Source organism: Phodopus roborovskii, unplaced genomic scaffold (assembly GCF_943737965.1).
Source record: "Phodopus roborovskii unplaced genomic scaffold, PHOROB, whole genome shotgun sequence".
Lineage (NCBI taxonomy): Eukaryota > Metazoa > Chordata > Mammalia > Rodentia > Cricetidae > Phodopus > Phodopus roborovskii.
In genome coordinates, this window is record NW_026126698.1 from 401253 (window position 1) to 425978 (window position 24726).

Below are 24726 nucleotides of genomic sequence, written 5' to 3' on the forward strand. Positions count from 1 at the left end.
ACTAAATACATAGAAACACATAGGTGAATGGCTAACTACTACCTCAGTGTGTGTGTGGCTGCCTATTTTCTTGGTGTTTGTGACTAGCTAGTAAATTAGATGTGTGGCTGACTAGTGACTTAGTATGGGTGGATAAGTAGTGATATATTGTGTATAACTAACTAGAGACATAGAGACTGTGGCTAACTAGTAACCTAGCTTTGTGGCTAACTAGTGACTTAGTCAATGTGGTTAATTACTGCTTAGGCATGTAGTTAAATAGTAACTTAGGTGTGTGATTAACTACTGTCTTAGTGTGTGTGGCTAAGTACTGCTTTATTTGTGTGATAGACTTGTGGCTTAGTTTTTGTTGCTAACTAGTGGCATAGGTATGGGGCTGACTATTGATTTAGGAGTTTAACTAGTGACTTCATGTGTGTGGCTAAATAATAAGTTAAGTATGTGGCTAACAAGTGGCATGGTGTGTGTGGGTACTAGTGAGCTAGTATGTGTGGCTAATTAGTGGGTTAGTTTGTGGCTAACTAGTGACTTACACTTAACTACATGTGTAGCTAAATAGTAACTCTGCTTAGTAATCTGATTGTTAGGAACTAGCAGCCATTTGACCCCCCCCAATGATGGGCGGGACCCTCATTACCATGTCATCGCTATGTCAGCTTTACCTGATGGCTCAAGGTTTACCTGGCTGCCAGAGGACACAGTTACACATGTGCAAGCCTCCCCTTTTAAAGCAAGTGCCCCACACACCCCCTCCTGCTTTCAGTTGGCCACCAACTACCCCCTCTTTTTTCTCCCTTCTCTCAACAATCTCCACGTGGGCGCTGAGTCTCGTGTTTGTGTTTCTTAGGCATTAGCTGCATAGAAAAAGAACAACATTGGTGCCGAAACCCAGGCAGGCTCTCCTTGAGGGTCACTGGCAGCTGTCTGCTGGTGGGCAGCCAGCCAGAGACACTCAGGATCTTGTTTCAGATACCAGAGTTCCACCACCATCCCCCCGTTCACTGGAAATACCACCCCACACATGCTTCAATTAGGTAAGGTACCCTATTACATTTTAACCCAATTCCTTAAGGTCAGGTACATTCCATGGGTGGAAGATATACGGCCCAGTGTGGTATATCTGCTCTGCTCTTCTCTCAGACTGCTGAGTCTTTCCGGCCTGTGTTGGTCCTGGCAACGTTTTCAGGCTAACGAGCTTCGAATAACGCTCTGCCATTCTCGATAATCGTGTGGCCACACTCATTGGCTGATGAGTTCCAAGACTGCATGGTCACTTTCACTCCACCCATGGCGAATAAACCGACCAAGGAAATATCCCCCACCACTCCACTGGGATGCCTGATAGAAAATTTAAAACCCTTTCACTTAATGCCACTTGTAAACTCACCCAGACTTATTTACCTTTGTACTGAAAAGTGGCCTAGATATCTCCTAGAAAATTCAAATTGGCCACGTAACGGCTCTCTAGATCCCAATATTTTATGGGATCTTTCAAATTACTGCCAGCGAACAGGTAGATGGAAGGAGTTTTTTTTTTTTTTTTTTTTTTTTTTATATATATATATATATATATATATATATATATATATATATATCTGCTAAACAATCTCTTACCCTAAACTTGTTTCAGTTCTCTTCCCGGCAAGCTCAAATTCTCCTGCCTGCCCCAGCTGCAACCTGTCTCAGCATGGCGGGCTGGGCTGAGGCAGCATCTGCTCAAGACAAAATTATATATCAAAACTTTACGATTTCTTTCAGCTGTTGGGAATATGTTTATGGAAGCCACCACTTGACCACGTGGCCTAGCTTTACCCACCATGGTTCTTCTTTCTGCTACATCAGCCATCTAGGCAGAAAGAGTCTAGCCAGCTTCTGCCAACAGAAGCTGTAAGTCATTTACCGTTTGCCTTTTATTCTTTGTCTGTAATATCTTTCTTCTCTATGTTATACATAGCTTCACACTCTTGTCCTTCTCAATTTACCCAGTCCTGAATAATATATCTGTACATTCGATTTCAACTTAACTTTATGTAAATGTAAGCTAACGTCATACAACTTAAATTCAACTGTTCTAAGTCTCAAATATTTCTAAATCATTATGTGCCTTTAAATGGTGGAAGTTTCAGGACTGAAAAACAGGAAGCGGCACCACAGGAAGCTGGGAAATGGAGTCCTGGAGCCTCAGAGACCAGAAGTTTAGGAACTGAAAAGATCGAAACAAGCCGGGCACATGCTGGGAACTGTAATTAGGGGCCTTGAAGTCCAGAAGAGAATGTCAAGAGGAGAAAAGAAAGAAGTAGCCACACAGCATGCTGGGAAGTGCAGTTCTGGACCCCAAAGTTTTTAACCAGAAGTCCATTCATATTAAAGCAGATACAAATCATGCTGGGAAATATAGTCCTTGGCTGCCAAAGATGAAAATAAGAAGTCCCTGGGCAGGGAAGCAGGAAGTGGCCACAGAGGATGCTGTGAAATGGAGTCCTGGGCCTCCAAAAACTACAAACTGGAAGTTTCATTGCTGGAAAACAGAAAGCCACCGCAGAGCATGTGCAGAGCATGTTGGGAACTACAGTCCCTGGCCAGTACAGATGAAAACCGGAAGTCCCTGGGCATAAAGGCAGGAATCGACCACACAGGATGCTAGGAAATGCAGTCCTGGACATGAACATCCAAACCCAGAAGTCTCTGGGCAGCGAAGCAGTAAGCGGCCGCATAGGATGCTGGGAAATGCAGTCCCAGCCACAGCAGTTACAAAAGTTCCTGATGGCCTTGGCTCAGGTCAGCCTTGGCTGTGATCTGTGAGCAGAAGTCATGCCCCACCCTTGATGATTGACCTGAGTCTCTACTGCCAGGTTTCCCTTGCCAGTAAGTCCTGTCCTCAGCTTGCAGCCTGCCCCTCTACCATTATGAAGATAGCTGACATGACCCCGCCCAGTCAGCCTGTAGATCACACCCTCAGCAGACCTCATGGCCCAGAGGCAGCAGGTGGGGCCTGTAGTGATTGACAGCTGGAGGGGCAGGGCCTGCAGTGACTGACATCACAAGGGCCTGGAGGGGTGAGTTCTGTGATGTCACAGGGGCCACACTCAGCATCCTCAGGGTTTTTACTCTCATAACCTGCTCACCATGGCCACCGCCCTCTGGGTCCTAGCATTGCTGCTTGGTAACCTAAGAGTTTGGTAGGAGACTCCTGCCACACCCAGCTGGGGGTGGAGATGGTGAGGGTAGGGAAGGATGGCACTTCCTGCTCACAATTTCCTGTGATGTCACTGCACGGACCAAGTCCTGTCTGCACCATAGGTAATACCCAGACCCCGGCCCTGCCCTCGGGGACCCTAGGAGAGAAAGTGGGGAAGGGCCTGGTGTGGTTGAGGGCAGGGCCTGGAGAGGGTCACTGATTGTGACCTTGGACACTGTGACCTCGGAGTAGGGGACAGGTGAGCTAGGGTAGTGCTGAAGGGGTGGGGCCTGATGCTGAGCAGTAAAACCCTGCCACTCATTTAAATATGCAAATGAGGCTACTAAACTGTTATGTAAAGGATGCACTAGTAATTTTGATTATGCAAATAAGCACAGTGCCTGAAAATCTGGAAGTCTGATTGGGGCTTTGCATTTGAGTATGTAAATGAGCAAACCCCAGTTTTGGAAATGCACTTTAATATGCAAATTTGTGCTGCTTTCCATGCTTTTGCTAAGCAAATGAGTGCAAGTATTCCCAACTGTTTGGGACTTTGACTTGCAAATACATGCAGGTTAGGTCATTTGGAGGTGTGGCCATGCAAATTAACCCCAGCAGTTTCTGTACTTGATGTCTTCTGAGTCTCCAGGCAGCTCTTGAATATGCAAATCAGAGTGCGGGCAGGGGGTGGGGCCTCCCCTGACCCTGCTCCTGATGTCAAATGTCCATCACAGGCATCTGATGGTGAAGCTGCTCATGCAGGACCCAGTGGGGGCAAGGGCAGGGCCCATGGAGATGGTGAGGGTGGGGCATCAGGAGGGGCGGGGCCACATAGGCAGGTTTAGGTGTACTCCCCTCGGTGGGCCTGTCCCCTAACCCTGCCTCCACACACCTCACCCCATGTCCTGTGCCCTAGGACTGGGAAGTGATGCACTTGAGGGAAGCTTGCTCTGTCAATCAAACACAATGCACCAAGGGCATCATGGGAAATGGGTCACTGCTTCACAAACTCACCAGAAGTCCGGCCCCTTCAGTCACTCTCTCACCAGAATTCCCGCCTGGACAGTCACTCACATACTCACTCTCCATCTACAATCCTCATTATTGGGGTGTGGCCGGACGCTGGCTGACAGGGACGTGTGGTCCCACATCCAGGAAGATGGCAGCCAGCTCACTCATGCAGCGGTTGAGTGGAAACCCCACGGCGTTGAAGAAATCCCCTTCCACCCGCTCTGCTAGGGCACCACCCCGCGCCTGAAGCCCGTAGGCGCCAGCCTTGTCCCTGGGTGCAAGGCAGGGACGAGGTCACACCAGGTGCCATGCTCAGCCACACACATGCCCGCCGGGAACTGCTCTTCCTTTTCAGGCCTCACTTCCAGGTTTCCTGGCCCCACCCACCCCACCCCGCACCCACTCACAGAGGCTCCCTGCTCTCCATGTATTCACACAGCAGTGGCTCCAATAGCCACGGGAATGTCACACGGGTCTCTTCGTGGAACAGTGACACTAATGCTTCTGCCTCTGGGGCCTCTGGGCATGTGGAACTAGGCTCCTGAAGCCGCCTCCCCAACAGTGGCCTCACGATGGCCACACCCGTGATGACACTGTGCTGCTGGCCACTCAGCCTGGGCAGGGCCAGGGAAGGCAGGACAGGGCGTGGTTGGCAAGGGGCAGGGCTGGGGTGGGCAGAGGCAAGAGCTCCATGAAGAGGCCCCGCCCAACTACGCAGCATCCTGTAGGCATCATCCTTGTCCTTTGGCTTCTCCAGGATGACGCCATCCATGGCCTGCAGTGGGTGGGGCCAGACGCCAAGGGGCCGGGTCAGTGAGGGGCGGGGCGGGCAGGGCCAGAAGGGGCGGGGCCTCACTCACCACGATGGTGTCAGCTCCAATAATGACATCAGGCGGGTGCAGGTCCTAAAGGGCAGAGGGCGGGGCAGGCTTATGGGCGGGGCCTCAAAAGGAAGGGGTGTGGCCTACAGCCTGACCAGAAGGGATGGGGCTGTCCTCACGCTGTGCAGCCGTGATGCCACCTCCAGCACCTTCAGCTTCACTGTCTCCAGGGCATATTCGGGCAGAGCCGGAAACCCCACCTTCTCCAGGGACTCCTGGAAGTGGGAGGGTACGACCTCAAACTGCAGGCCCTGGGGGGGTGGTGTGCTGTCAGTCACAGCAGGCCTCGCCCCTGGAAGTCATAGCTGACAATCCCAGAGCAGGCCCTGCCCCTGTTAGTCACCATGGAGGACAGGATGTCCCGCCTCCTGGGTGAGCTGCTGGCCAGCACCACCCTCTTTCCCTGCAGCTGCGTGGTGAGTGGAACCAGCTCCATGGTGAAAGGATAGCACACTTCCGTTCTGGGAGGGACCAAAAATTGTCCACTTCCGGCTTGAGAAAGCCAATTCCGGTTCCTCTGAGATGATGGGACTTATTTCCTGCCCTGGGTGTGCAAAAAAGACGGTGGGGTTCAAGATGGCCATGGGCTACAATGTAGGTAAAAGGAAACAGGAAATCCTGCCTACTGCCTGTCTATATCAGTGCCTTAGCCTCAGGGACCGCAAGTCCCGCCTCCAGAACACACAGGAAGTGATTGAATGAATGAATGATTGTACAATGAATTAATGAGTTAACGACTGAATGGATGATTAAATGAATGAATGTATGAATGAATGAATGAGCTAATGAATGAATGACTGACCTTTTGACTGAATGAGTGAATGAATGACTGAATGAACGAATTAATGACTGAATAAAGGAATGAATGACTACATGAATGAATGATTGAATGAATGACTGAAGGAATGAGTGAATGACTGAGTGAATGAATTGACTGAATAAATGAATGAATGACTAAATGAATGAGTGATTGAATTAATGAGTGGTTGAGTGAATGACTGAATGAGTGAATGAATGACTGAATGAATGACGGGTGTTTGATTGACAGCTGTGTCCCCTACAGGCCACGCCTGTAACTCCTCTGACATCACCGCTCCCGTGACCCCGCCCATCCCCTGGGAACCTCTCAAAGTGATTAATTCCTGGTCAATGCTCCCACGCAGAAGTCCCTCCCCGCTTTACCATGTTGCCGGAAGTCCCACACCGGTTTCCCCGGCAACAGGAACCCTGCTGCCAACCGTGGCATAAACAGGGAAACAGCGAAAACCAGAGCACGGACCTAGGGTCGCGATCTCTGTTTCTGCCCTGTTCGCCGCACCCGGAAGTCCCACCTACCACCTCGATGAGTGACAGGGAATATGCTCTCTGCTGCCTCTTGTGCACTTGGAATCAGCCGTTTCTGACCTATTCACTTGGACCTGGAAGTCCAGTCCCTTAAGGCGTTTCCTATCGGGCCCACAATGTCCGATGCGATCAATTTCCGTCCTGGGCCGAAAGCGGATCCGATTTAATCGCCGCCCGGTGGGCAGGGAATCACACGCTGCACCATCCGTAAGCGGAAGTAATGTGCCGGGAAGCAGAACTCAGGCTGCAGCGCACTCCGTCGTGTTTACTTCATGGGTGGAACTCAAGTTGTGCATCTCTTCGTTGCAACCTTTCCTGGGGACCATTTTGTGTGACAGACCGGAAGCTCAAGTCAGTGACTGGAAGCCTGACGTCCTTGGTTCACAAGCGGAAATCGTGTGTCAGTTTGGCCGGGTGGAACTAGAAGCATGTTTTCCATGAGTGTCTTCCGGGGACACTGACAGCCACAAACCAGAAGCTTTAGTTTGTGACCGGAAGGCGGAAGTCCTGAGATCGCAGCCACTTGTGAGCGGTGCAGGGGACAGTCCCGGAACCGTGTGTTTGCAAAGGAGTTCCTGAGGACAGAGTTGTGAGAGGTGTTCAATGTCTGTAACTCTGTCTGTTCCAGTCACTCTAGGAGGTCTCTCCCCCGGCAGAGCCTCAGTAATGACGGATAAACATCAGGCAGGCGGGCACTCTGGTTGCTCCAGCGGGATAGATGGGTCCTGTATTTTCAAAGCAGGTCCAAGAAATTTTCCGGAGGTGGAGGTGTTTTTTTTGATCCGCTCTCTGTCCCAGTGCTTAACCAGACCAGTGGAGCAGTGGGCGCAGTAGGACACAGGGTGGGGAAAGTGCGGGTTCTGGGTGGGGTGCTTTGTAGATCAGAGTACTAGAACTTTACTCTCTAGAGATAAGATATAGGGGGTGAAAGACAAAAAAGTAAAGTTAGAGAAACGCCCCATTTTAAATGAAGGACAGACTAACCTGGAAACTTAACCCCTAGCAATATCTGTTCCTTGGAATCTGCTAACTTCCCCTCACACGGCCCTGAGAAAACAAGATTCCAAGAATTTACACTGCCCCTCCTTTATTGTGAGTCAGCAGGTGGTGAATGGGGTCCTTAAGAAGCAAAGAGATAACTGCACCTCCGGTTTGCCCAGACAAGATTAATTAGCACACCCTGAGGCCCTAAGGTCTGTTGACCCTAATAGGGAGACCAGCCTCAAAGGGTCATGTACTCAATAGACAGAGGGTCCCACCCCCTCCCTAAGCTTGGGGGTTTTGCCTTTAAAAACACCTGTGCCCAGTGGAGGGGTGGAGGGGGGAGATGGCTTCTCACTAGTCTGCATGCTGGAGGGGCCCCTTTGCACAAATGTTTCCTGTTCATTAAAGTCTCTTGCATGTTGCAGCAACTGGACTGGACATTGAGTTCTTGGGGATACCAGCGGAAACTGGGAGACTTCTCATTCTGAGGGTCTTACAAAGCTTGAATTCTTGAATAATGCAGATTGTTTAAAACTGCTCACTGAGTAAGATGTGCTGGCTAGCAGTAGTGGTCATACACAAAAATCTTCCTAGCTCCATTCCTCTCTAAATTTTCAACTTTCCATGAAGAATAGTCCTTTTATAATTTTGCGTTTGTTAAGTGGTTTTTATGAGGTTCAGGAATAAAACTTCTACAGTTATAGAGCAATGATCAAGCTTTCTGATGAGAGAAAGAAAATTATCATCTTTTTGATCTGGTACCTGCTTTTATTTTCTGACAGTTGGATGCTCCTGTACAACCTGGCCAGTATCACCTCATTCTGCAGACTGGTCAGTGGGTGATGGGTCTTCATGGGGACTAAAACTCAGATGACCAGGTCAGGAGTGGCTTTGGTTTGGCAGACAGACACTAACACACCCGAGGATGTTTGCAACTGCTCCTATTTTTACTTTAGAGTATTGGGTTTTTATACAGAAAGTTCAAGGAACAGATCATTGGTTGCAATTTACAGACATATTATAAAAATGTCAGTAATTCCGTTGAAGCATGAGATCAAAAAAACACCTATTTTGGCCTGCTTGTGGTCAGTGTACCAGCGATTTGGTTTACTGAGTTTAGAGAAAAGTAATTGTCTTTTAGCAGTAAACTTTTAACAGCATTGATAAAAACTCTTACATTGCTTTACTAATTTTAGAGGATAGTCATAAACTTATAACAGTATTGTTAAGAACTCTTGTACTGTTTTCCTTTTACTAAATTCCACAGCAGCTTTGCTCAGGGTTGGCTATTGACACACAGGGTCTTCTAGGGGGAGAATTTCGAAAGCTTAAGTTATATTAATTTATCAGGCCTAGGGCTGACACCTGGAGTCTCAACCTGCACTGTGAGTATTGTAAGTAAGGACACAGAGGACAACATCCATTTGCTGATTGTTAAGTCTGTATCTCTTTCAGTTTCTGAAACTATATCCAAGTGTTCTCCAGGCATCTTTGAACTAACAGTGGAGCTACAGGCCAAAACACCCAGGATCAAAAGCATTATTGTTATCATGGCCATAGCACAAAATACGCCCAGCACCCATTCCAATCAGCCCACCAAGTAAGAGCCTGCAGAGACCTGGCCATTTTTTCCCAAGAGACATAAACACATGTGGTGTGATCCTCTGGACAGGTAGCCATTCGAGATTCCTCTCAGCCATTGCTACACAGTCCCCACTTGGGCTGTTGTGGCAACCTCATTGTGTTTACACTGAGCTCAGTTTAATGCCACAAAACAAACACCACTTTTTGTATCCCCAAATCTCTCTTTGTAGTTAACATTCTGGGCTCTCAGCTTTTTGACAGAGAATTACTCTATGCACATAGTAGTAAGTCTAGTGGGCTGCATAAGCTAGCTAGCCACTTAGTAACCAGGAGGAAGAAGGGGAAAAGCCTATGGAGAGCAGCGCCTGCTTTGTAGTCAGTGCCAAGTGCTATACAAATCATGGCACTGCTGATGTTGAAAAGGTCTTTGTCTGGGGTGTGTATTTAAGCACACTGTAACCATCTGGGTGGTGCTCCAGTCACCCACCCTTATCAGCCAATCAGGGCCCTCAGCGACTTGCCAGTTGCAGGGCCTTTCCTGTCCCAGGCTTCAGGCTTGGATTGGAGAGAATCTGGCACCACTCGTTTTGTGTTCTGTGCTTTGAGCAAGGGCAAACAGAAAGGCACAACATGCTGAGTGATGGGCTCCTGTACTCTCAAAAGTGATAAAATAACACATAATTGAGTAAACTGTGAAGGAATCAAACACTAAAGCCTTCATATATACCTTTAATTTTTAAAATCATGAAAAATCACCCTTCACAGAAACCCCATGTATGTGAGCAGTGTGCTGAAGTTGTGCACTTTTCATGTAACAATAAACTCTGAGGGCTAGAGAAAATTCACATGGAAGGGGATGTTACTAGAATATATTTGGTAAGATCTTCAGCCAAAAGATGTTTAGTTACATGAGATCCCAGAGAGAAAAATATCTGATGTGTGTCAACTCTCTGTTCATACTGCCATACTTATCTCCAAAATGGCTGTATGAGTTTGCACTCCCACCAGCGCAGTAGAGGAATGTTCCCCTTTCTCCAGATCGTCTCCAGCATTAGTTGTCATTGGTGTGTTTCTAATTTTAGCCATTCTGGCAGGAGTAAGATGGTATCTCAAAGTTGTTTTGATTTCCATTTCCCTGATAGCTAAGGATGTTGAGCTCTTTATTAAGTGTCTTTCAGCCTTTTTGATTTCCTCTGTTGAGAATTCTTTCTTCAGTTCCGCACCCCATTTTTTAATAGGGTTATTTGGTGTTTTGTTGACTAGTTTTTTGAGTTCTTTGTATATTTTGGAGATCAGCTCTTTGTCAAATGTAGGATTGGTAAAAATCATTTCCCAGTCTGTGGGCTACCATTTGGTCTTGTCCACTGTGATCTTTGCCTTACATAAGCTTCTAAGTTAGAGCAGGTCCCACTTATTAATTATTGCTCTCAGTGTGCTCCTGGAGTTATGTTCAGGAACTTGTCTCCTATACCAATTTCTTCAAGGGTACCTCCTACATTCTCTTATTATAGGGTCAGTGTGGCTGAATTGATATTGAGGTCTTTCATCAATTTGGACTTAAGTTTTTTTGCATGGTGATATACATGGGTCTAACTGCAGTGTTCTACACACCATCATCAAACTGTGCCAGCATCATTTGTTAAAGATGCTTTCCTCACCACATTGTATTCTTTTAGATGTTTTGTTGAAAATCATGTGTTCATAGGCGTGTGGGTTAATATCAGGATTTTCAATTGGATTCCATTGGTCTACCTGTCTATTTTTGTGCCAATACAAAGTTGTTTTTATAACTATAGCTCTTTGATAGAGCATAAAGTCAGTGATGGTGATGTCTCTTGAAGTTCTTTTATTGTACAAGGTAGTTTGGCCTAGCCTGGGTCTTTTGTTTTTCCATATAAAGTTTATTATTATCCTTTCAAGGTCAGTGAAGTATTGTGGTGGCATTTTAATGGGGATTGCATTGAATCTGTAGATTGCTTTTGGCAAGATTGTCATTTTTACTGTATATATCTTACCTATCCAAGAGCATGCATGATCTTTCCATTTCTGGTATCTTCTTTAATTTCTTTCTTTAAAGGCACAAAGTTCTTATTATATAGGTCTATCACTTGTTTGGTAAGTTTTACCCCAAGATTCTTTATGTTGATTGTGGCTATTGTAAAGTGTGATGTTCCTCTGATTTATTTCTCTGCCTCTATGTCAACTGAATAAAGTAGGGCTACTGTTTTTTTTTTTTTTTTTTGAGTTTATATTGTATCCTGCTGATTTGCTGAAAGTATTTATCATCTGTAGGGGTTCCCTTGTAGAGTTTATTGGGTCGCTTATGTGAACTATCATATCACTTGCAAATAGAGACAGGTTGACTTCTTCCTTTCCAATTAGGATCCCCATGATATCATTTTGTTTTCTTATTGCTTTAGCTAGAAATTCTAGTACAATACTGTAGTGATATGGAGAGAGTAAGCAACCTTGTCATGTACCTGATTTTAGAGGAATTGCCTTATAATTCTCTCCATTCAGTTTGATATTGGCTGTTGCTTTACTTTATATTTCTCTTACTATGTTTAGGTTGCAGAAACACATAGAGAGAGGGTACCTGAACAAGAAAGAGCTAATAGGACCCCCAGACTGATATCTGGGAATCCAGCATGGGACTGACTCAGACCCCCTGAATATGGGTCTCAGCTAGAAGGATAGAGCGGTCCAAGGGACCTCAGACAGTGGAACTGGTATGTATTCCTGGTGCACAAAAGCACCTTGTGGACACATTCCCCATGGAGGGATACTCCCTTAAACTAGAGAGAGAAGAGAAGTCCTAGTCCCTACTTCAAATCACTTGACAGATACATGACCCCACCTGGATAGCATTGCCCTACATGTGGAATTGGGGTGGGGGGGGATGGGAGGCAAGGGTGGTCAGGGTGCATGTGAGGGGGCAGAGAGGATAAGAGTGAAGGAAGAAGAAAGGGAGGGAGAGGGAACTGGGATTGATATGTAATATTAAAAAAATTATAAGATTAACTCAAAAAATCCTTTTATAATAGCCAAAAACACATAAATTATCTTGGGGAAATTCTGGGCAAACAAGTGAATAACCTATATACCAAGAAGTGTGTGTCTTTAAAGAAATAAATTAAAGAAGATTCCAGAAAATGGAAAGATGTTCAATGTTCATATATAGGTAGGATAACCATAGTAAAAATGACAAACTTTCCAAAAGCAGTCTACAGATTTAATGCAATTCCCATCAAAATCCCATCACAATTCTACAGTGAGATTGAAAGAAATAATAGTCAACTTAATATGGAAAAAGAAAAGATCCAGAATAGCCAAGACAACCATGTACAATAAAGGAACATCAGGAGTCATCACCATTATCAACTTCAAGATCTAATATAGAGCTGTAGTCCTGAACGCAGCTTGGTATTGTCCCAAAAATTGACACGCAGGTCTATATAATTGAATAGAAAATCCGTATATTAACAAATACACCTCTGAACACCTGATTTTGACAAAGACATTTAAATAATATAATGACAGCAGGAAAGTACCTTCAACAAATTGTGCTGGCACAACTGGCTAATGGTGTGTAGAAGACTGCAGATACAACCATGTCAATTGCCATGCCCAAATCTTTAGTCCAAATGGATCAAAGACTTCAACATGAATCCAGCCACACTGAAGGTCTTAGAATAGAAAGTGGGAGGTATCCTTAAAAATTTTTTTCATGGGTTTGCTCCCTGAACATAACACCAATAGCACAGACATTGAGATTGACAATTAATAATGGTCCTCCTTAAAATGAGAAATTTCTGTAATATAAACGATTCAGTTAACAAGTCCAAATGGAAATTCACAGAATGGGAAATGGTCTTCACAAAACCCCCATTTGACAGAGGGTTGATCTCCAAATTATACAAAGAAATTTTAGAAACCAGTCACCAGAATACCAACTAATCCAATTAAAAATTGAGGTACATACTGAATAGAGAATTCTCACTAGAGGCAAACAGAATGGCTAAGAGACAATTAAGAAAGTGCTCAATATCCTTAGTCATCATAGAAATGCAAATCAAAACAATTCTGATATAGCAAATTGTTCCTGTCAGAATGGCTATAATTAGAAACACCAATGACAACTTATGCTGGAGAGGATGTGGAGAAAGGGGAACACTCCTCCATTAATGGTGGGAGTGCAAACATCTGCAGCCATTTTGTAGATCAGTGTGGCAGTTCCTCAGGAAAATGGGAATCAGTCCACCAGCAATTCCTCTCTCTGGTATATATCCAAATGATCCACATCCATGTGGAAATACATAGAAATGGGTTAATAATTAAGACAGAGTTAGGCGATTAGAAACTATCACCTGGGCAATAGCATTGTATCAAATACAGAGTCTCTGTGCATTATTTGGGGCTGGCTGCATGGCAGCAGGACAAGACCAGGTGGCAGCAGGCAGAAAAACCCTACTCGTTACAAATGGCGCCCATGTGGCTAATAAGAACTTCCACTTAAAATTTAACAAAAGCTTAAAAAGGGGTTTTACAAACAAAGAACAGAGACAAGCAAGGTTTTTTGATAGCAGCATTTTTCTTGGTTGGAATCTGCTTTGCTGCGAGAGACAAGCAGATATTTATGCGGCTCCTTTAAGGGAGGATTCCTGACTCAGCATAAGCGGGGAAAAAAACGCACAGTTTTTAAGAAACTCTGCTAACAATTTATTGGTGTGTATGAGAGCTGCCAATGGCAGTGATCACATCTCCAAGCTGGCAGCATGCTTGGAGATGGCAACACAGACCAAGGCGGTGAGCATAGCTTTCAGTGCTGGCAGTAAAAGTACCCGCCACCACCATCTTTGATAAACAGTGGCTGACACAGCTATGATTTTCATTTCAGCAATGTTGTTGTTTACCAGATAAAAGACTTGTGGCCAGAAAAAGATAAATATTTACAGTAAAGACAGATTCATATGAAGAAAAACCTCTAAAGGTTTACAGTGTGTTTTAAAAAAATACATAGGCTTGGGAGAGAAAAAGAAAATGGTTTTAAAAAGACAGGAATTGGGTGTGGTGGCACACACCTTTAATCCCAGCACTCGGTAGACAGAGGCAAGCAGATCTCTGTGATTCCAAGTAAACCTGGTATGCAGAGTGAATTCCAGGACAGATAAGAGTTACACAGAGAAACCCTGTCTCAAAAAATGAATAAATAAAAAGTAAAAGAAACAGTGTAATAATAAAGCCACGCAAAGATGAAAAGCTCAGAGAGAATCTGGTTACTGTATGGTATTACATTGTCTTTTCATTGTTTGATTGCTGAGGAAACAACTGTTAAAACAAATGCTGCTGAATTAATTCAATTTATATATTTTAAAAATGCTTTGACTCCAAAATTTAAGTCTAAGGACAAGTTACTGGGGAAAAGGATTTCTATTTTTGTTTCCACAGAAAATAAAAAGCTGTGGATTCCTTCCAGACTAATGTGGTTTGATCAAGCCAGGCCCCCTGAAACAGAGTTGCTGGTGATCCAACATTCAAAACAGCTTGGACAAAGCAGCCTCGCAGACTACAACCAGGATTTCTGCATGTTCTTAGAATTCCCTCATGACAGCGCCACCTATCAGCAGGAAGTAGTTTGGAAAGAACGATGCCCAAATTCCCAAATATTGTTTATAAATGTTTGTTTTCATTTAAATGGTGTTAGTTATAAATGGTTAATGATCACAACCAATATCTTTTTAAAGGTAAAAAGGGAATTATGGTATAGATATGTGTTTTGGAATGGATTATCATTTATTGATACAATTTAAGGTCAATTTTGTGATATGTATATTTCTCTTGTTTAGGTATTGTGTTTATATAGCTCATTTATGTATAATGTATAATGTAGTACATACAGAGTATAGATAATTACCTATGATAGTCAAAGCTTAGAGTTAAGTTAGTTAGGTGTTCAAGATACACAGAGATGTATTTGAGATAGATAGGAATTCTTCAAACCTTTCAAAGACCTACAGAATATGGCATTTAAAATGGTTTAGGGTTTTTCTCAACAATGAGACATAAATGCTGCTGGCAATACCACCTTCGTCAAAAAGGAAGATAAAAATGGACATTGAAGAAACTTGTTATAGAGGTTACTTTCAATATAGCAAGACTAGCCATTTGGACAAGACACTGCTCTTGTCTGGACTGTTTGACTTTTTGCTATATAAACTGGACAGGAAGGACCCACAGAAAAGTGATTGCTGATTCAAGATGGACATTGCTATAGAGTTCCTGCTTCATGGAAGAGTCTGCCAGACAGTCTGAAGGACACAGAGAAAAGTGACTGATGAACTGCCAATACAAGAAGACAGTTTAAAGTTTCCTGCTTTGCTGAAGAGTCTACTAGACACACTATGGCCTATGGGCTGAAGATGGAAGATTACAGAAAAACTTCAGTTGACTAACCAGGCAAGATGTCTGTATCATGTCTAGAGTTTATACATTATCCTTCTGTGGTCTTTGATGGAGTTGAAGACAGATAGTTATGGTTATAGTTTTCCTTAGTTAGGCTTAAAGATAAGTTACATATATGACTTTAGACTCACAAATATAGGATAGATGATAGACTACTTTCTTTTAATCTTGCTAAATGTTAATGGACTAAATATTGTTAACTGTGATTCTTATTTAATAACTGTTATGTGATATATTTTGCTATGTTAAGCTTAAAACCCTTCTTTTTATTTAGACAGAAAAGAAGAGTTGATGGGAGATGTCATTCTGTATATATTTCTCATACTGGTTAATGAATAAAACACTGTTGGCCAATAGGAAATAAGATAGGTGGGACTAGGAGACAAGGAGGAAAGAGGAAGTAGTAAGGAGGAGTCAGGATGGAGAGCCTAGAGAGAACAGAACCGCCATTCCTCCGCTCTCGGTAAGACCACGTGGAAATACATAGAAATGGGTTAATAATTAAGACAGAGCTAGCCGATTAGAAACTAGCACCTGGCTAATAGCATTGTATCAAATACAGAGTCTCTGTGCATTATTTGGGGCTTGCGGCGTGGCAGCAGGACAAGACCAGGCGGCGGGCAGAAAAACCCTATTCGTTACAATTAGGTGAAGGCTCCAGGATGGCATGTAAGGTAGTCATTAATCTCATTATCTTGGAAGGGGATTAATGATAGCCTCTCCACTATTGATTACAATATTTGTTGTTTTCATCATTGTTGGTCTCAGGGCATTTTCCCAGTGCCAGATTTCTCCTTAAGTCTATAATGGCTCCCTCTTTTAGGGTATCTCTTTTCTTCTTCGGAAATATTCTTTCCCTGTCCTCAACTTCCTATTCCTTCTTGACCACATTAACAGGAAAGAACACCAGGATACACTACACAACAAGAGGTGTCATCTGCTCTGTGTCCAATAGATGCTTATCCATGTCTTTATGAGGTGAATAACCATCATTGAACATGCTGTGTGCCAAATCAAAACAACTTCACACATCAGATCTCAATAGATGGTGAATGCAGCAGAAACCGGAACTTCCCTAGCAGAAATTTTCTTGAAATTTGCCCTGACAAACCAGCAAGTTTTTGAAATCACAGGGTTATCTCTACACGTAATCAGTCCTTGTTAACTTGGGCCATGCATTTTCAAGGAACTGAGTAGAATTCCCTTCAACAGAATGTTTCTCTTGCCCATAAAGTTAATAGAAAGAAATACATGAAAATTCAAACACAGTTTCCATTTACATGCAAAATAATATTCTAAAGAAAATCTTCCAAGATTTACACCCACCTAAATGCACAAGGTTCATCAAAGGCATTTTATTAAGTCCTTCATGAAGAAACCTTCCTTACGAACAGCACCCTTCAAAAGCAAAAATACAAAAAAGGAAAAAAAAGACAAACAAAAAAGGGAGCATATTCAGTGTAATGCCTGTGGCAAATAAACAGGAATAAAAAAAATCAAATAAATCATCAATGGCTATAAATATAACGTATAAATCTGGGAACATTTAGGGCATTATTCCAAAATTATTCTAAGTATAACCCAATTTTTAAATAATTTTATATTTTATAAAATATGTTATGAACTATATAAATTCAATTATGTTCAGAATAAAACGACTCTCATTTTATTTAACAAATTTAACATTGCTCAAATGAAAGGACTTAAAATTTTTTCATAGAAGTGAGTCAGAAATTAGAAAGGGGGCTGAACTCAAATATTTAAAGCATAAACTGCTTAACATTAGTGGTAAGACAGAATTTATTTGTTCACTTTTTAAAGACATATTTCTTTTAAAAGACAGATTTTTTTTTATAATTTTATTTAGTTTTATATAACAGTCCAATTAAATGAAAACAAACATTTATACACAATATTTGGGAATTTGGGCGTCGTTATTTGCAAACTACTTCCTGCTGGCAAGGGGCACTGTCTTCGGGGATTCGAAGAAGATTCAGATATCCTGGCTATAGTCTGTAGGGCTGTTTTGTCCAGCTGTTTTGAATGTAGGATCAGCTTGTACTCTGTTTCAGGCGGTCTGGCGTGATCAAACCACATTAGTCTGGAAGGAATCCACATCTTTTCATTTTCTGTGGAAACAAAAATAGAAATCCTTTTCCCCAGTAACTTGTCCTTCAACTTAAATTTTGGAGTCAAAGCATTTTTTTTTAGTTTAATATATTATTTTACATGTCGATCCCAGTTCCCTCTCCCTTCCTCGCTCCCTCCCCACTAGCCCTCCCTCCCTCCTTCCCTCCCTTTTTACCCTCTCTGCCCTCTCACATGCACTCTAAATACCCTCCCCTCCCATCCCCCACCCCAATTCCATATGTAGGGGAGTGCCATCCAGTTGGGGTCATGTAGATCTGACAGGTCCTGTGAAGTAGGGACTAGAACTTCTTTCCTGTCTCTAGATTAAGGCAGTTATCCCTCCATGGGGGATATGTTCACAAAGTTCTTTTGTGAACCAGCGATACATCCTGGCTCCAGTGTCTGAGGTCTCTTTGACTGCTCAGTCCTTCTGGCTGAGACCCATAATCAGGGGGGCCTGAGTCAGTCCCATGTTGGCTTCCCAGCTATCAGTCTAGTGGCTGTTAGCTCCTCCTTGTTCAGGTAAGCTGTCTCTATGTGTTTCTGCAGCATGGTCTTGTCCTCTCCATCTGCATCTGGGTTCTAGTTCGACTCATTGTTTATGTATGGGTGTTTGATCCTGTTTTTAACAGGCATTAGTTGAGAGCTCCATGGAGAAGTTAGTTGTTGATCTCACTCTCTGGGAAGGGCATTTATGATAGCCTTTCCACGTAAGCTCAACTTGTTAGTTGCGAGCAGTCTTATAGTTCTCTCGACCTTTCTTTGTGTTCAATTTTATCTTCAAACCAAAATTGGCTCCCTCTTTTATGTTCCCTCTCTCTGTCTCTGTCTCTCTCTCTCTCTCATTCCTATCTTCCATTCCTAACCAGGCTCAATCCTCCTAGTCGCACATGCCTTCCTTTCCTCCCCCTCATTTTCTCCTACTTCTAACTCCATTCGCTGTCCTCCCCCACTTCACCTGAGCTCTGGGGGACTTATCCCTTCCCAGTTCTGTGAGGGACTTTATATGAATCTCTTAGAATACACCTTGTATCCTAGTTCCTCTGGTGATGTGAATTATAGGCTGGTGATCATTTGATCTAGTTCTAAAATCCATATATGAGTGAGTACATACTGTGTTCCTCTTTTTGTGACTGGGTTACCCCATTCTGGATGGTTTCTTCAAGTGCCATCCACTTGCCTGCGAATTTCAAGATGCCATTATTTTTTTCTGCAGAGTAGTATTCCATTGTGTAGATGTGCCATGTCTTCATTAACCATTTTTCAATTGAGGGGCATCTAGGTTGCTTCCAGGTTCTTGCTATTACAAATAGTGCTGCTATGAACATAGTTGAACAGATGTCTTTGTTGCATGGATGTGAATCCTTTGGGTATATGCCTAAGAGGGGGATTGCGGGGTCCTGTGGTAAACTAATTCCCATTTTCCTGAGGAACCGCCATACTGATCTCCAAAATGGCTGTATGAGTTTGCACTCCCACCAGCAGTGGAGGAGTGTTCCACTTTCTCCACATTCTCTCCAACATAAGTCATCACTGGTGTGTCTAATTTTAGCCATTCTGGCAGGGGTAAGATGGTATCTCAAAGTTGTTTTGATTTCCCTTTCCCTGATAGCTAAGGATGTGGAGCATTTTCTTAAGTGTCTTTCAGCCTTTTTGATTTCCTCTATTGAGAATTATTTCCGTTATCATTGGGGCGAGTTCAGGAACTGGAACTACCAGGCCCCTGGTGTCTCACGGGGACCATAAATTGCTCAGGAAGAAGGTTGTGGAAGAACTATTGAAAGATTTTTCCTTCCCCAAGGATCCTTTAAAGGTGGAGCACAGTGTCTCCAAGGCAAGTGCCTATGCAAGTCATAACTTCCTGGGGAGCTTCCAGCATAGGGGCCCTGATATAGGGGCCACATAGCAACATTTTCCTGTTCCTGCTGGAAGTTTATGTTATAGGACCTCTCTGAGTCCCCAGCAATTGCTCATGCTGGCATTGGGTTGAAAATCAGCAAGGGAGGCATTATTCAAAGCTATGCATAAAACCAAGAGTCACCCATTGGGCAATTGAGAAAAATTGAGCACTCTCTGGAAGCCAAGGCTCCCCTGAGTCAGGAAGGTCAAATTACTCAGTAATGAAGTTTCTATTGGCACATTGGCAACCAGTAGTCGCAGGGAATGTTCTCTCCTGACTACCTGGCATCAAGATGTGGGGTTCCTCACCAAGGCCCAAACCACTTGTTCCTCCATGGGCCAGGGATTCCAGTACAGCAGGATTAGGTTCCTGATTAGGATCCACAGGACAAACATGTTGTTCTGGTATCCAAATAGGTTTCTCTGTTTCTCGGGGAAAAACACAAACAGCCCCTCAGACACTAGCTAATAGTGGGGGTGAGCGGTTGCCATAGTCGTGTAATTATGTCTTTCCATCTGACCCATCCCAATGTTTAGGAGAGTTTGTTCCAATGTTTCTCCATGGCAGGCAAGTTATTTTTATCTACAGTTCAAAAAATTTAAATTAAAAAGTATAGTGGATAATTGAGAATTGGGGAAGAGCCTATATTCCCCCTTTTTTATTTTATTAAAATATTGTTTAAGTGTGGCATGAATGTGTTTCACGATGGCTTGTCCCATAGAGTTGTGTGGGATGCCAAATGCATGTTTGATATGATGTTCCTTGCAAAAGGCCAAGAAGTGATGACTAGCATATGTGGGGCCATTGTCTGTTTTTAAGATATCAGGAACACCATATAGGCAAAGGCCTGTAAACAATGAGACATGGCATCTTTAATCTTTTCTCCCCAGGTTAGAGATGCAAACAACCACCTTAAAATATGTATCCACAGAAACTTGCATATATTTTAATTTTCTAGCTTAAGGCAGGTGAGTGACATCCATTTGCCAAATATTGTATGTATTCTCATGCAGCAGGCATTAAGGAGTGAGGAGAAGTGGGATCAGAATCTCCTTGTAAAATATCAGATAAGGGTCTAAGCTGTCCAGTGGTTAGGGCCAAACTAGATCAAACCCAATTTGTATCTACCAATAATTTTTGAAAATCATTAATTTTGGTCATTTTATCCAGGCTTAAAGAAGTCTTTTGAGGATTGATACCAGAATATAACACTTGGTGACCCAGGTATTGATAGGGAAATTCTTGTTGCACAATTTCTGGGGCTATTCTTAAGCCAGCTAGTTGAAGATTATGTTGTATTTCTCCAAAAGCCTCTTTCATTTCCTTAGAATCCGGGCTGGCTAAAAGAATATCATCAATATAATGTAAAATATACAGGGATTGAAATTTCTCTGTAATGGAGGCAATGGCCAATGATACATAAATTTGACAAATTGTGGGTCATTGGCCATTCCTTGAAGCAACACCACCCATTGATATCTCTTATAAGGCTTTTTAAAATTAATAGAAGGTATGCCAGATGCAAATCGCTCACTACCCTCAGGATGCAAGGCAATGCTAAAAATGTAATCTATTAGCTCTATAAATAACAAATGACAACCTTGAGGATACCTACAGGGGATGGTAAGCCAGGTATGTGGCTCCCATAATTTGCATGCAATCATTAACAGCTCAGAAATCTTGTAGGAGTCTCCATTTTCCAGATTTTTTCTTTATAACAAAGATTGGAGTATTCAATGGGGAAGTAGAAGGAACAATATGTCCTGCCTCTAATTTTTCCTTTAGAAGTTGATGTGCAGCCTGTAATTTCTCAATAGATATTGGCCATTGCTCCACCCATACTGGGTCATCAGTTTTTCAGATAATAGAAATGGGACCAGGCTGCATAGCAATAGCCCCTAGGGAAAATTTCCCAGCTCAGAGTGATCTCACGCGCTTTTGATAATTAAATTTTTAGATACAACAGACTGAGGGTCACCTTGGGGGAATTTACCCAGTCCTCTTCCTTGTATATAACCTTGGTCAGCCAGCATATTTTTCACAGTAAGAACTGCTCCCATGGCCAAAGCACATCTCTTCCCCAAAGATTAACAGAGTTATGAGTTATTACAAAAGTTGAAAAAAGACCTGTATGTCTATCAGCTCACCATTTAGGAAACTGAGTACTACATTCTGGAGCTATTGCAGTAAATAAGGATCAGGATAAAAAAATAGGCCGAATAGATGTTTATTCAGGGAGAAATAACTTACAACCTAGACAGATGGACACCAGGAAATTCAACCCGATCCTCTCCTGTCCGAGTCAAGCCAGAAAGAGAGAGCGCCTTCCTGGCCCCCTCTGACCTCCTTCCTTAGGTCACCTCCGCCCATGGCTCCACCGCCCAATGGGCGTGGTCAGTGCTACAGAAGGACTATCTCACTACAATTTTCCTTTTAGTCTAAAGAAAAGATTTAGGCTTAATACAAAACTATATACAAAACAGTGAATAACAAGTGTGCTCTAAGAAAAGGAAAATTGAGAACAATATGACCTACATATCTAGTCCTAGGGTGAGGGCATAATGGAGTTTACAATAGAGTTTTCCTAAGCTGGAAAACGTAAGTCTAGTACCTAATATATCTAACTAGGAAGAGAGAATAATAGTCGTGATAGTTTAATCTTTAACCTCATCAAGACCTGAGAAGGAAATTAACAATACTAGAGTAGACAGGAAATGCGGATGGACAACTTCCAAAAGGTGCAGCAAGGACAGAAACAGCAAGCCACCTGAACAGTCACCCTAGGTCTCACAGTGACGTTGGTACACCCAGATTTGGCTAAGGCCAAGAGAACTTGACAGACCACAACAACAGCAGGGAAAAAGAATGGCTGTCTTACCCTGACTTGGCAAGGTCAAGCAGTCTTTTATATTTGTCTTTTGTAAGCACATAGGACTGCATGTCCAAATCAGTGGTCAAGGTGGGGGCAATTTTATGCCCAACAGGCCATTAGCTGAGGCGAGATTGAACTCCAGCAGGAGCAACAACAGTGTCCAACATATTTTCGGGAAAGTGCACGGTGCTGTCAGGAGCAACAGTGTCTCATGTCAATGGAGTACTAATATTAAAACATTTAAATGCCATGTTCTGCATGTCTATGAAGTGATTGAAGATTAAGCATCTATATCTGACTAATCTCATAGGTACAGGAAATGTGAGTGAAGATAATCTGTAATACTCGGGAACTTAGCTAAAAAGACTGATTAAAACTTTCCTGAGTAAAGCAGGAACAAATACTTAAACAATATAACTATTTACATATACCTACATGTAAATCCCTAAAATAGAGGTAGAGTATAAGTGTCAAGACAAGAGGTAGAACTATAAAGGGCAGCAAGATAAATATCCCAAATTGTATCAATATACAAAATGTCTTGAATACAGGAAAAGTATACATACATAGAATATGGTAAAAAATAATGTGCATAAGATATTATAAGTGGAAACATTTAACACAATATAACAAAATATAAACTTAATTTTACATAGCTTACCACATAAGAATACACAACAATGTAAGCTGTAAAATACTATCTCATTCTTACTCAAATTCTCAAGAAAAGAGGCTAATCTACCTATATCCCATCTAAACCATACCTTTCCCAAACATTCCCTATTCCTGTCTAAAAGATAAACCCGAGTGTAAGCATCACCCAATCCCAAATAACTAAAACCAACCCAAAGACGATGACTATTATCCCACAATTCCAAGGGTAGGGAAAGGGGGCATCGTTATCTTAAGGTTACTTCCTGCTGAAATGGGACGATGATTGCTCCAATGGATCCTGTGTATTATTTGGGGCTGGCGCAGTGGCGGGACAAGACCGGGCGGCGGCAGGCAGAAAAACCGTACTCGTTACAAATGGCGCCCAACGTGGGGCACGAACCCAGGACCCTGAGATTAAGAGTCTCATGCTCTACCGACTGTGCTAGCCGGGCGGGTGCCGCCGGGCGGGTGCTGCCGGGCGGGTGCTGCCGAGCGGCTCTGCACAAATGTAAAGTCCCGTGCGGAAATGGGCAAAAAATGTTAAGCGGTAAGTGCCTTCTCAGGTCAGCTTTAGCGGCAAAGATCTCCTTTGCAGTAAGGAAGAGGCAAATGTCCCAAAGCTGTGGTGAGTCCACCTGGTTAAACCCTGCCCATTGGGAAAGGTGGGGGAGGGGAGAGGCTTCTGCCGCCTGGGGGCAAAACCCAGGTCAATCCCGCTTCTGACACCAGATATTGCGGTAAATAAGGATCAGGATAAACAAATAGGCCAAATAGATGTTTATTCAGGGAGAAATAACTTACAACCTAGACAGATAAACACCAGGAAATTCAACCCGATCCTCTCCTGTCCGAGTCACGCCAAAAAGAGAGAGCACCTTCCTGGCCCCCTCTGACCTCCTTCCTTAGGTCACCTCCGCCCATGGCTCCACCCCCCAATGGGCGTGGTCAGTGCTACAGAAGGACTATCTCACTACATGGAGCCACAGCAATTCCTTTTGAAATATCCTGGTTGTCCACACACAAAGCAATGCTTTTGTCTGGCTCCTCCATCCTTCCCACCTATTTGCATGACTGAAGCTATAACCTGGCCCATAATGTGATGACGATCTATGTCCCAACATACGCATACATACTCATTAAGACTTTTGGCCTTATGGGGACTTAAAGCCTCTTTAGAAAACTTGTTTGCATTTTCAAATGTGAATTGTTTAACAATGGGCACAGCATTTCCAACATCACCAAATATGTGTCCTGGCAGCTGTAGGAGGCAGTCTGGAAAATCTGAATAGGGCTCAGACAGTCCCTGCCATACCTTAGTTGATCTCCTACAGCCTTATTAGGCAGGGCTTTGCAAGGTCTAGTAGCAGCAACAGCATTTTGTGCATGGACTGTTGGGTCAAAAAGAATTTGAGCTGCAAGTGTAGGATATTGCCTAGTGTGTTTGAGCATATCTAAATTCCTAGCAGGAAATCCAGTAGCAGCATTACTTTGTGTGGTTTCCTTGCAAAATTCTTGAAATTCGCCTCTCCAGAGCAAATAGTCACCCCCACTCAGCACAAGTCTATAGAATTGCATCCAATCACTAAGGGTGCAATATAATGCTGCAAAAGAATCAAAAATTGTCGGAGTAAAAGGAGCATGGGGCCCATAAACAGTGAAAGCCTCTTTAAGCTGTTTTATATCCTTAAAATTTAATGGGCTGTGCTCCCTTACCATGGTATCCTCC

The 24726-nt window shown here is 43.3% G+C and overlaps 1 non-coding gene across 1 annotated transcript; it reads right to left on the bottom strand.

Moving 5' to 3' along the window:
• Positions 1 to 23379: 23379 nt before the first annotated feature.
• Positions 23380 to 23452, bottom strand: Trnak-cuu (transfer RNA lysine (anticodon CUU)). Its single transcript has one exon. It is a non-coding gene; the product is annotated as a tRNA-Lys (tRNA).
• Between the last annotated feature and the right edge of the window lie 1274 nt (positions 23453 to 24726).